At 32.5% G+C, this 12,921-nt stretch overlaps 1 pseudogene; it reads left to right on the plus strand.

The window, feature by feature from the left end:
• The first annotated feature begins 754 nt into the window (after positions 1-754).
• Positions 755-3,043, plus strand: LOC122195199 (uncharacterized; annotated as a pseudogene).
• Positions 3,044-12,921: the final 9,878 nt, after the last annotated feature.

Consider the following 12,921-nt stretch of genomic DNA (forward strand, 5'->3'; position numbering starts at 1 on the left):
TCGTTCCATGTACCAACTCAGGTTTACATATTGTCATCAAATTCTTTTCATCTGCTTTTGTTGTTCGTATTCCTGGTGAACTTTTTTCACTTTTCTATATTTTGTTTTGTCTTCATTTGTGTAGGGAATGTGATCCGTATGTCCAAGTCACCCATGAAGAAGATCGATTATACCCCAACCACTTGATATTAAGATTTAAAAGAGAGTTTCACTATGCACCCCAGCTGCTTGATGAAATGCTTGAACCAGACCCTGTTCCTTGAAAGACAATAATAAATTAGGAGAAATTAGAACCAGTTAAGATTGTGTAATAGGGTCTCAAAGGTCAACGAAAGTAGTGTTATCCCACATTAATGGTGTCGTTCCTTCTTCACAGAGTGAGCCCCCTTGGAATGGTTCTTTATGATACTTACAAATCATATTTTTCTCACATTTGTTATTAGAGTCGATGCAAATTTAATTTTTATTTTGTTTCAGGTCAAGCATGACACCTTCATTCCAGTTTATTTGCTACTCCCTGAAAGTATAAAAATTGTTGGTGTCTGTTAAACCAAGGTCTCTTAATATCAACTTTATGTTGTATGATACATGAAACCATAATTTACTAACTTTATCTCTTTTATTCTTTTATGTATCATACTGCAAATGTAGATGGTCAAACAAATCTTAAAATCAGGAAAAGTTTGGGGAAGATATTGGACTATTTTATGAGGTGAGCTCCTTCGTTTGTTTATGTATGTTGCAGATCTTTAAAATGCCTGTTCTTGATTCATTCGATTTTGAAATATGATTGATTTTCGATTTCGAAATGGGGTTTGTTTCTACGAATTTTTTGAAATAGTTTCTTTTTGAATTCGTAGGTGTGAAATCTCAATTGGAGTATCTTCAACAATGCTTGCGAGGTAATACTTCCAGTTACATTTTGATTACTGTTTTATCTTAATTTGATATTTATACAAATTTTTAAATTCTGTAGTTTTTGCATATAGTTGAAATCAATCCCCATTTATAGCTTAAATTTTTTAATCAATCTAATCTCTAATCTTTTAACTATGATTTTTCCAAATTGATTGTGATAGTGTGGTGTTTGCTTATTAGAGAAAGCCAGAGAAATGACACTTTTTCCATTAAGCCCTAACTTTTTACAAATTTGCCCTCATAAATTGTTGTTAAACATACAAGGGTATGAGCAATTTGGGATTTCAAGAAAAGGATCTGAAGATGTTTCAGATCAGTATTGCACCATTTTCTATGACAAGTAAAAGGTAATACTTTGTGTACTACTTTCACATAATTGCTTAATATCTCTACTTTTGTTTATTATTATCAAAAAAATTTCTCTCATATTTTCTTTTATCAAAAAGGTGGAGTTATTAGAAGGAGGAACATTTTGGTTATCAGAATCTCCTTCTGTTCCTGGAAGCATGTCATGGGGGAGTGAATCTCCTTCCATAGCCACATGGGCAATATCCTTTTCAAGCATATAATATAAATATTATAATGATGATTAAATCTTGAAAAACATTTGAATAAATGTTTTTTTACTTCATTCGTTTCTTTAACAAAAAAATCTCTACACCTTTCAAATGAAAGGAGTAGAGCCGCCTGGTTTTTCATTCCAAATAGTGAATACAAACATAGACGAATTTAGCCCTCGTGCTCGTAGGCGAAGTGCATTGCTGACGTGGCAACATATTGCTTCATTACCTCCTAGCTTGCCAGTTGTATATTGTGGAGGTTTTAATACACAAAAAGAGTCAACCACATGACGATTTCTTTTGGGGAGATCAAGGTAATTATACCTTATTTAAAGTCTGTTTGGTTGGATGGAATGGAATGGAATGACGAAGGAATGGAATGGAACAGAATGGCAAAGGTAGAGTAATGGGATAACGAATTTAATGGAAGAATCTACCAATTTAGCTGTGAAAATTGCTTTGTATTTGGATGACATTGTTATAACTATGTAGATTCTTCAAAGTACAATCTTATAAAGAAAATGAAAATAGATAGCTATAATAAGTCAATCAAAAAATGTACATTGCTATTTCTTGCCTTTAACCCTTCAAATATTTAAGAAAATCCATATTACCTTTTTAGTTTGACCTTAAAAAAGTCAAAGAACTAACATTTTTCCCTTTGTTTAGAGAACATGGTGTGGTAGGTGATATGAGAGATGCATGGCATAATGCCCGATTGAGGAAAAATGTGTCACTTGCACACACCTTTCATGGATTTAATGGTATCATATATTTTTCTTTATTATTTATATCAATCTCAACTCCCATTTTTCTTTCTTTTTACTATTAAGTGAGTAAATGACCATTTTACCCTTTTGTCATCATTAAGTCCATTAAATTAAAATGAAACAAACACCTAAGTCAACTTGTGGAGTAAGTCCTGTATGCAAAGACTGTTTCTTTTTGGGACGGGGATGAACTATCTAGATGCGAGCAAAATGACCATTTTACCCTTCTGTCCTCGTAAAGTAAAAAAGAAACTACACCTAAGTCAACCCAAGGAGTACGTTTTTGTACGCACAAAGACTTTTGTGTCTGGACCGAACGAAGTCTATGAATGTGAGAAAATGACCATCTTACCCTTCAATCTTTATAAACATATAAAACTTCATATTGTAGGCAACAAACAAGGAGCTGTTGAGTTCTTTAAGTTGATTTTTCGTGCACTTTGCCTGTGTTGGGATCGACAAACTCAAGATTTGCATGTAGATTGGATCCTGTTTACAGGAAGATCATTGGTGCCTGTTTCATGTGAAGTTGTGAATGATAATATGGATGGTCAATATCCGTATTCTCATTATCCAATCTTTGTTGAATTCATGCTTCCAAGAACAGTCAGACTCCTTGATCCGCCGCCTATCCAAGATGATGCAACTTCTCCACTTTCTTGATTTGTTTGTTTGTTTATATTCATTCAAGTTATTTGCTTGGTTGTTTGCTCGGTGTTTCTTGATACCAAATGCTATTGCAATTCTTGGAAATTTTGTGGAGTTTGATTGAAATTTCTTGACTCCATTTTTACTTTCTTTCTGTCCTGAAAGTTGATCGATGAGCACAAGTTGTAGGATGAAAGTGTATTTATAAAGATTGATAGTTCAACAGATATTATGTGTTCGATAACTAAATGAGACTTGCAATGCATAAGAACTAGAAAAAAAATGATATTATTTAATGAGTAATAGTCAATATGATTCAAATAAATATCACGTTTAGTATGACATTATTTAATGAGTAATAGTGAGATATCTATAATGACTTTTAGTTTATGACCAAAACTTTTATATCTTGTCCTCACAATTTTTTTAAATATAAAATATGTTTGGATGCAAAACTGTTATACACTCTGTTTATTAGTTTGGTGTAGTTATGGTGATTGCTAATTGAGAATTTGAATGGGAAATTTTGTTAACCAATTAAATAGACTATGTAACAACAAAATGTTATTTGAAATTATGTAATTGAGAATTTTGATATTTAAAAATTATCTAATGAAATAATAATTTTTAGGTAGCTTCACACACAAGGGTAAAACGGTTCTTCACTGCAAACAAATATAATTTGTTCGTTGTATATGCCAAAACCCATCATAATGGAATTGCTTGTAACCTAAAGCAATGTATTTTTATTTTAAACTAGAAATAGTGTGCCAAAAAAAAAAAATAGTCGTTTGAAACTATTTGACGAATGAAACTAATAGCCCCGCTGCATCACGCGGGTAAGCAGCTAGTGTGTATATATATATATATATATATATATATATATATATATATATATATATATATATATATATATATATATATATATATATATATATATATATATATATATATATATATATATATATAACATAACCAGTTCGCTTCAGTTGGCCTCTACCATTCCTTTGTCGGGTGATTTATGGATAATGGTTTCTGATGTCAATAAGGCCACAATCTTATTCGAAAAATGAAATCCCTAATTTAAAGATCAATATGGAAATCATGCACCGAGAAATAGGTGGATATATAAATATATAAATTCAAATTTTTATGACTATGAAACCAAGTATTCAATTGTATGGATATTTATTTAAAAAGGAATATCCAATTATAAAGAGGTTAAATAAAATTCCGCTGTCAATAAAACATGAAAATCAAACACAATAGTGCCTTATTATTTTATTATGTCCACTCATAGGTTATTGATTCTTTGGAATGAATGGACATCAACGTGAAGAAACTGACTGCTAACTGAATATGTTCTTAATCAACTAAGGTACACCTGAAGAAAACTGAAGTCACTAACATAAATGATAACATGCCCCGAAGTGAATAAAGAATATACAACTGCATGATATCATCTAGCTGGTGTGATTAGAAACAAATGTGAGTCCTTTAAATTGCAGAATAAATAAAACGCGATAAACAAATATAATAAGGCTCATACATTAGCATTCGTAGCAATATGGTGAGGGTGAAAAATAATATAGATGAAGAGTATAACATAAAGAGAACTAATTGGACCTAGAAACAATGTTTTCTTTCCCCCATAAAGTGAGCACTTGCTTGAAAAAGACCAAATAGAGAAAATCCCTAGGGAAAATAAAAAAAAAAGAGTTATTTTTAGGGGAAATTAAAATTTACATATAAATAGTAATGATGTTTGAAATTTAAAAATAAAATAGATGATAATAATAATAATAATAATAATAATAATAATAATAATAATAAAATAAAACTGTAAAAATGATCCATATGGTTTGCATTTTTCTTTTGATAAAATACAAAGTAGTTTTGACTTGAAAAAAAGTTCTACGTTTCATTGTGGATTTTGGTCCCTAGTAACCAAGATCCATTAAGTCCTTAGAAAATCACTACTTTACCCTTAACTAGGCGAATGCCCGCGCGTTGCGTAAAAACACCTATATAGTTGAAGTCTTTATAAATATATGTTTTTTAAAGTCTTCATATACTAAATTAATATAATATATTGATTTTTTTGAGTTATATGATGATATATACATCTATTATAACTGCATAATCTCAATCGTTTGAATAACTTCTATCCGCGAGTTACACATGAATAAAATTAAATATAATATATGGTTTAATGTTATTTATAGTTTTTGTTATTGTTAATTAATTTTTTAAAATTTATTTGCTTAAAGTTTTAATTTCTATCATTATAATTATTTAAAACATCAAACATTGTTTTTTGATTTTAAAGACAACAATATAATCCTTTATATAGAGTTATTTTTAACTATTGTTATTGTAAGTTATTTTAAGCAATTTATTTGAAAACTTTTAACGATTATAAAAATATCTTTAGGAAATATTTTAGTTAAATTGAGATTATAATTTTTTTTGCATTTATCACAACAATTTATCACTTTTAACTATTTGCAAAATATTCTTTGGTTTTTTGAGTGGAATTGAAATTTATATTTAAGTTGACATTGTAATTTTATATTTAAATTAACAATTTAGTATTTTGTCCAAACCGTTCAAAAGTTGTAACTTTAAATTGATAATGGTTTACATACAACAACATATTAAATCTAATAAATTAAGTATAATATGTTAAAAGTTAAAAACATAACTTTATACGTAGAAGTAAATATATTATTTTAAAATTGAAATTTAGTATATTTATGATTACACTTTAGGTTTGATATTTATTTAACCTTATTAACCAACTTATAATCATTATTAGAAAAACACTAGAATTAATCACTTTTAACTATTTATAAAATATTCTTTGGGTTGTTTAAGTTAAACTAAAATTTATATTTAAGTTGACCCTTTAATGTTACATTCAAATTAATAATTTAAATATTTTATACAAATTGTTCCAAATTTGTATCTTTAAAATGATAATGATTTACATCCAACAATATATTAAAACTAATAAATTAAATACAATATGTTAAAAGTTAAAAAACATAACTTTATAAGTAGAAGTAAGAATATTCTTTTAATATTGAAATTTAGTTTATATATGATTACACTTTAGGTTTGATATTTATTTAACCTTATTAATAAACTTATAATTATTATTTGAAAGAAATTGAAAAGTCATGGGAGTTTCAAATGAATATGGTGAAAGGAAAAATGCTTCCTTTATAATATAGTATGATTTCGTATTTTCTTTCAACTTTTCTTATTCTTATTATTTATATTTTTATTATATTGAACACAAAAAGAATTGACAAACTCACCACACATTTTCCCTTTTATCTCCCTTTCCATTTTTACATCACCGAGTCTCTTACATCCACCTTATGTAACACCCTTTTCTAGGGATTTTTTTTATGTATAAATGATAATTAAATTTAACTAGTGTGTTAACTCGTGGGGAATTACGGGTTACGTTAATAATTACTTATTTTTTGCCATAATTTCGTAAATTGTAAATGCATTCAATTATTTTTTTTTCTTATTAAATATATGCTAACTGCTTCCACCGACGAGAATGGTTATTTTATAAAGTTCATGAACAGTAAATACACTAAAGATAACATACTGAAAAGTAAATATTATTTGATATCAAAGAAATTCATATATACAACAATAGATGGCAATAACTGTTTTGTATATGTTTGTCCCAAGATGCAGAGTTTTACTGAAATATTTAAAGATTATTGTTAATAAAGATAATGTGTTGAATGTAGTCTGTGTAGTATGTAGTATGGACGAAAAGTGATACAACAAAGGGAGAGCAATTTAAGTCTATGTATGTTCTGAAAAGATCAAATAGTTTCACTGCTTTTTTGACATTTGTTCCTTCGTTCGCTTCGCCTTGGTTTTTGTATTTCATTCGTTTGGGACGTGGTGTTTCTGTGTATTATCTGTGAAATGGATAGATGTTGGTTACGTGTTGGATATAAATAAACTGCTATATGTTATTTTTACTTGTATGTTTAAGACTACAAAAGAAATAGCTCAGTCAATGCATTTAGATTCATATGATGTATGGTTATTTGGTCATGTGCCCGATAGAAGATATGGGCCACCAACCCATGGAAGTTTGGGTTGTATCGTTTGTGGTGATCATGTTACTGGGGGCTGCTTATGAAATTGTTGTTTATTCAAGTTTACCTCGGCGAGTTAGTAAGCTTCATGGAGATTAAAATAATGACCTAATATACAATACTTTTATTATGTGGTGAAAAGAGTTGTTTCCTAGGTTTTTTCGATGTATTTTTCTTGATATGCAGCTTTGGCTCCACTTTATTATGATGTGTGATAGTGAGAGTTATTGAAAATGATATAAATAATCCTGACTTATTCCATAAATCTTAATATTGGGTTGAGGTATGAGTATTGGATTATGTCTGTTCAATCTTTATGGAACTAGAATTCTAGATATCATTCCATGGTTTTTTGGTTGAGAAATTATGGTTTTGGTTTCTAAATTTGAAAGCTGAAGTCGAAGATATAATCACTGTTTTGAAAATCGGACAGAACTAGTCGGTTGAACCGGTTCACCGAGAATGGTTGAGTCACCGGTTGTATAAGACTCAAGCAGATAAACTATTCAAATAACAACATGTATTGGGTCCACAACTAAAAGACTGGATTACCCCTTGAGTCCACAGTGTGAGTCTGGCTTGCCTATCAGGCCCACAACTCATATCTGGCATGCTCCCGAGCCCACAACGTATGTCTGGATTACCCTCGGGCCTACAACTTATGTCTGGCTTGCTCCCTCAATCCTTTTACTAAAATACCAATGAGTATCCCTGAGTATGAGTCTGGCATGCCCTCCCTGGCCCTCAGCTCATATCTGGAATGCTAATGAGTCCTCATTATGAGTCTGGCATGCCCTCCCTGGCCCTCAGCTCATATCTGGCATACTCTAGGGTTTGTTGGCTACAACACAAAGCAATACTACCTCAACCTAACCCGCACTATATTTCGTCATATAACAGATAATTATCATATATAGATAAGTAGACGGTGTCACAGGTAGACCTACAGATCTACCAGACTAACATATGAAGACCAGTATAACCATACTAGCGTGCATATCTATTCCATACTCGACATATCAACCATATCAGGCTATCAACCAAAAGGTCCGACCTTGATGCCTTCGACCCGAAAGTACAATGAGGAAAACTCACCTAGAATGCAGAAACTACCTGAAAGAAAGTCCTTAGCTGCTGCCCTGCCGGCTTCCGAGCTTTCAACACCAATCAACACACCCAATTGGCAATTGGGTTCCATGCCATAATCTATAATCCATACTAGGGGTAAAATGAACATTTTACCCCCAACCAAACATGCACCAAAACTGAGGCCCAAACCACAAGATCCATAAAGGCCCACTAATGGACCAATTTTCCAAATTGGGTCCAACCCCATATGGGTCTTATCTAAAGCCCATATTTTCCTGAAATCCAAAACAGGTTACCACAAACACCCCTTGGGACAAAATTGGTCAAAGAAATTAGTCAAAAGTCAAAGTCAACGGTCCAAGTTGACCCAACTCGCCGAGTTGTCCTTCAACTCATCGAGTTTCTCCATCAATCTGCACAGATCGAGAAAACCCATTTCAAATCGCCGAGTTTACTTACCAACTCGTCGAGTTCCTCTACTAATATGAAAATATCAGGGAAAACCAAGTCAACTCGTCGAGTTTATCCATAAACTCGCCGAGTTCGCTCAAAGTCGAGCAACTTAATTCATTAAACACCTAATCCATAAAGGCATGGCCACAAAGCATAGGTCTAACTTCCTTGAGCTGGAAAACCACATAAAGTTGCTAACTTTACGTCCATCCATGTCTAGTTGAAGCTCTTAAGCTCCAAATGAACTTAACACACAATTTAATGCATGCATGACATCAAGATCCTCCTAAAATTTACACCTTTAAGCTCAAGGGTAGCAAAACAAACTCATATTTGAAAGGATGAACCTTACACCACCAATCTTATCCATAAACTCTAAAAGGAGGCCAAAATCACAATAAAACCCAAATGAGAAGATCTAAGCTATTAATCACCAAGTTCTAGACTTTTTACCTCAAATGGTTGCCAAAAGTATGATAGATTCTGAATCCCAAAGCTTCCCTCCAAGCTAAACAACTTCAAGCTCTTTCAAACCTTTACCGAGCACCAAAAGCACACAAAAATCCACTCAAACCTGCAAGTTTCCCAACAAGAGGCTCACAATTCGATTTAGGGTTTCAGGAGGACAAGGAGACTCATAAGGAGGCCAAAAGAAAGACTTAAGGCCTTTAAATAAGGCGCAAGACCCTAAAATTTAGGGTTTACATCTAAGTGGCCAACATCTCCAAGTTGAGGCTCCTCAACTCGTTGAGTTGCCTCATTAAACTTCACGGTCAAGCCAACTTCTACTCGCTGAGTTGAGGCTCCTCAACTCGTCGAGTAGACCCGTTAATTCCACGATTCTTCATCTTCAACTCTCCGAGTTGGCTCCTCCAACTCATCGAGTTCAACTAGAAATTAGCATAATTCCACGATTAACCTTCTAGATTCCGGGTGTTACATAATGTGTCCAATGCAGGTGAAGGTTCTGAGGCGGCTGAAATGTTCGAAGATGTACCTATAGATTTTGATCCTGCATATCCACCATTGGATCGATGGACAAAAATTTATCCTCAAGAACAAGTTCATGGTGATCCTCAAGCTGGAGTTTTGAAAAGGGCTCAAATTCATGTTAAAAATGAGGTATTGAATGTGCACCAAGAATATTCGATGTTTAATATTTTTATTTTGAATATAGAACCGAAAACAGTAAAGGTTACTTTAGAAGATCGTGATTAGATTGTTTCCATGCAATCTGAACTTGCTGAATTTGAAATAGACAAGGTTTAGAGATTAGTTCCAAAACTTGATGATGTTTTAGTCATAGGCTTAAATTGGATTTTTAAGAATAAAACTGATAAAGAAGGTAATGTGGTTCGAAACAAAGTAAGGTTGGTTGTTAAAGGATATTCGCAACAAGAAGGTATTGACTATGATGAATCCTTTCCCCTGTCGCGAGACTCAAGGTTGTTCAAATATTTCTTGTTTATGCAGCACACAAGGACTTCGATGTTTATCAAATGGATGTTAAGTGCTCTTTTCTCAATGGCATATTAGAAGTAACTGTGTATGTTGAATAACCACCAGGTTTCGTAATTGATAAATTCCCTGATCATTGCTATATTTTCGATAAAGCTGCTTATGGATTAAAACAAGCAAGTTGAGTCTGGTATGCAACTCTTACCAATTTCTTCAAACTCTCTAAATTAAAACACATATCTATTGATACCACTCTATTTCGAAAGAAAGTGGGGGATCATCTGATGCTAGTTCAAATTTATATAGATGATGTTATTTTTAGCTCGACTGACCCTTCATTTTGTAGAGAATTTGAGAATATGATGAAAAGTCAACTCGAGAAGAGTATGATGGGTGAGATTAATAATTTTTTGGGTAAGAATATTCATCAAAGCAGAGATGGGATTTTCATTAATCATGAAAAGTACTCTCGTAAGTTTCTTGAGAAATTTATCACGACGAAGAGTTAAAAAATAAAAGTACTAATGGCAGTCGGCACACACTTAGGACCTTCGTTGGACAAGCATGTTGTTGAACTTACGTTGTACAGGACCATGATCGGTTCTTTACTATGCTGAACTGTCACACCCCAAAACCGGAACGGCAGAAACGTTCGGGGCGGAGGACGTCGTGTTTAGTATCACAAGACATGCATCATAGTAATCAAAGTAATAAACAACCGTTTCATTAGAAAGAAAGTGTTTACAAAGTATGTGTTCACAAAACATAGAGTACATAAGCAAATAACAAAACAAGACTTGAAGCTATATTGCTCCATCTTCTGAATTCCCAGCGCGCGTACCTGTCTACAATTTTCTTGAGAATACAAGTTATTTTGAAAGAGTTGATCAACAATTAAGCTGGTGAGTTCATAAGATTTTAGAGATGTGAATAAGTTGTAGAAAGCTTAGTAAGTTGTAGTAAATTGTATGTTTCGTTTAGAAAAGTTCGCTTGTTCCTCTAGAAAATCCTATATTTCCTGCTTTGATGAAAGATAAGTAAAAATGACTCTACAATCCCTTCTATGACTACTAAATGGATACAAGTTATATAAAACTCAGAGTAAACAAACAATTGATTGTGTGTATCTGCTCCAAGCCCACAACCAAACAAGGAATAGGAAATAAGGCGGATGACACACATCCCATTGGTTGTTAGATCATTGTTGTATATAACCCTGGTGTATTCACTTGGTACTCACGGAGTCAATTGCAATAGTTCCTTTATTTTTGATGAAAATATTCTTTTAAGAAAACCCTTATTTCTTATAATAAAATAGTAACCACAGTGATTTCTCCTATAATCTCTTAGGTTATACTAGCTATATATAATCTAATAACGAATAGATAGTTAATTGTGTGAATCTACCCTAAGCCCAAAACCAAACAAGGAACAGGAAATGAGGCGGAAGACACACATCTAACTATCTATCAGGTGTTAATTATATATAACCCTAATGTATAAACTAAGGTATTATAGAATTAATCACCTAAGATCCTTTAAGTTATACTGTTTTAATAAAATGGATAAACCCTGTACCGGTAAGTTTCTAGTTTTTTTACACCAAATGTTCTATTTGAAAAAGTATGTTTTGTACTAGAAAAATGTGCATTGAATTAGTGTCCTATGACCTGACCCATACCTGGTACCCCTTATGACGACTTAATGTATATGGAACATATATATAACTAAGATCGAATAGATAATAGGCTAGGTGAATCTTCTCTAAGCCCACAACCAAACAAGGAACACGAAATGAAGTGGAAAACACACATCCTATTACTTGCCGGATCCTATTAATATATATTCCTTGATGTATACACTAAGGAATCATAAGGTTAGCATTATGGTCCCTTTCTATTGAATGTACTAGACCCGACTGTTCTGCTTGTCGCTTTGAAAAGATGTGACTTTTCCCCAGTTTATAACTATCTTAACTCAAAAATAGTTTGCATGAACTTTCAAGTGGAACTATCAATTTATGAAAGTAATGGGACTATACGCTCTCCCTATCAAGAGATTCCGCGAACCAAACGCGACTTCTACAACCTAGTTGCTAGACCGTGTAATCAACATTAAGGTTATGTGATCATGTATACCCAATATAACTATCACCTTTTGTTTAGAACAATGAGTCAGTGGTTCCTTGGTATAGTTAGATCCTGTAGTTGTTTCATGCTATAGCATCCTAGTATGTTCGTTATGTTATAGTATCTTAGTATCTTCTCTTGTTATAGTATCTTAGTATGTTCTCGTTATAGTATGAACTGAACCCCTAAACTATACCCCTTATATTTTACTAGTATTTTACTTGAACTGTTATTGAAAAGACTCATTTATCTACTAAGTTATGCTTGTACTTTAAAAACGGAGTTTTGTTAAACTATAAAGCAACATAACTTTAAAAGAGTTTTTGAATTGTTTTGATCACTTATTAAAGACATAAGCAATCTGTTGAAAGATGTTTATAACAAACATTTACACAATTAACATTGTGTTCAACTTGTATTCCCCCCCCCCCCCTAAAAGCATTTAAAACAGTTAAAAGATTCGTTACGGGGTATGAACTCACTTGATGTGGGTGATTCAAACGAATATGCGTGTAAGGATGAGAAGTTCAACGAATGAAGTCCCGGGACTTAACAAGTCCTAAATGACATTTAATGGAATATATTGGCATAAATATAGTGTTTAGAAGCAATCAAATGCAAGGAAACACCTCGTGGGACCAAGAAACACTTTGACCAAGTGTTGGAATCACATCTGATTGATCAAGGGAGAGTTCCCGTCCACCCATGGAGTTTACGGCCATGAGTTTCTGGCCAAGGGAGTTATGGCCGTAAACTCATG

The sequence above is a fragment of the Lactuca sativa genome, chromosome 7, assembly GCF_002870075.4.
Source record: "Lactuca sativa cultivar Salinas chromosome 7, Lsat_Salinas_v11, whole genome shotgun sequence".
NCBI classification, from domain to species: domain Eukaryota; kingdom Viridiplantae; phylum Streptophyta; class Magnoliopsida; order Asterales; family Asteraceae; genus Lactuca; species Lactuca sativa.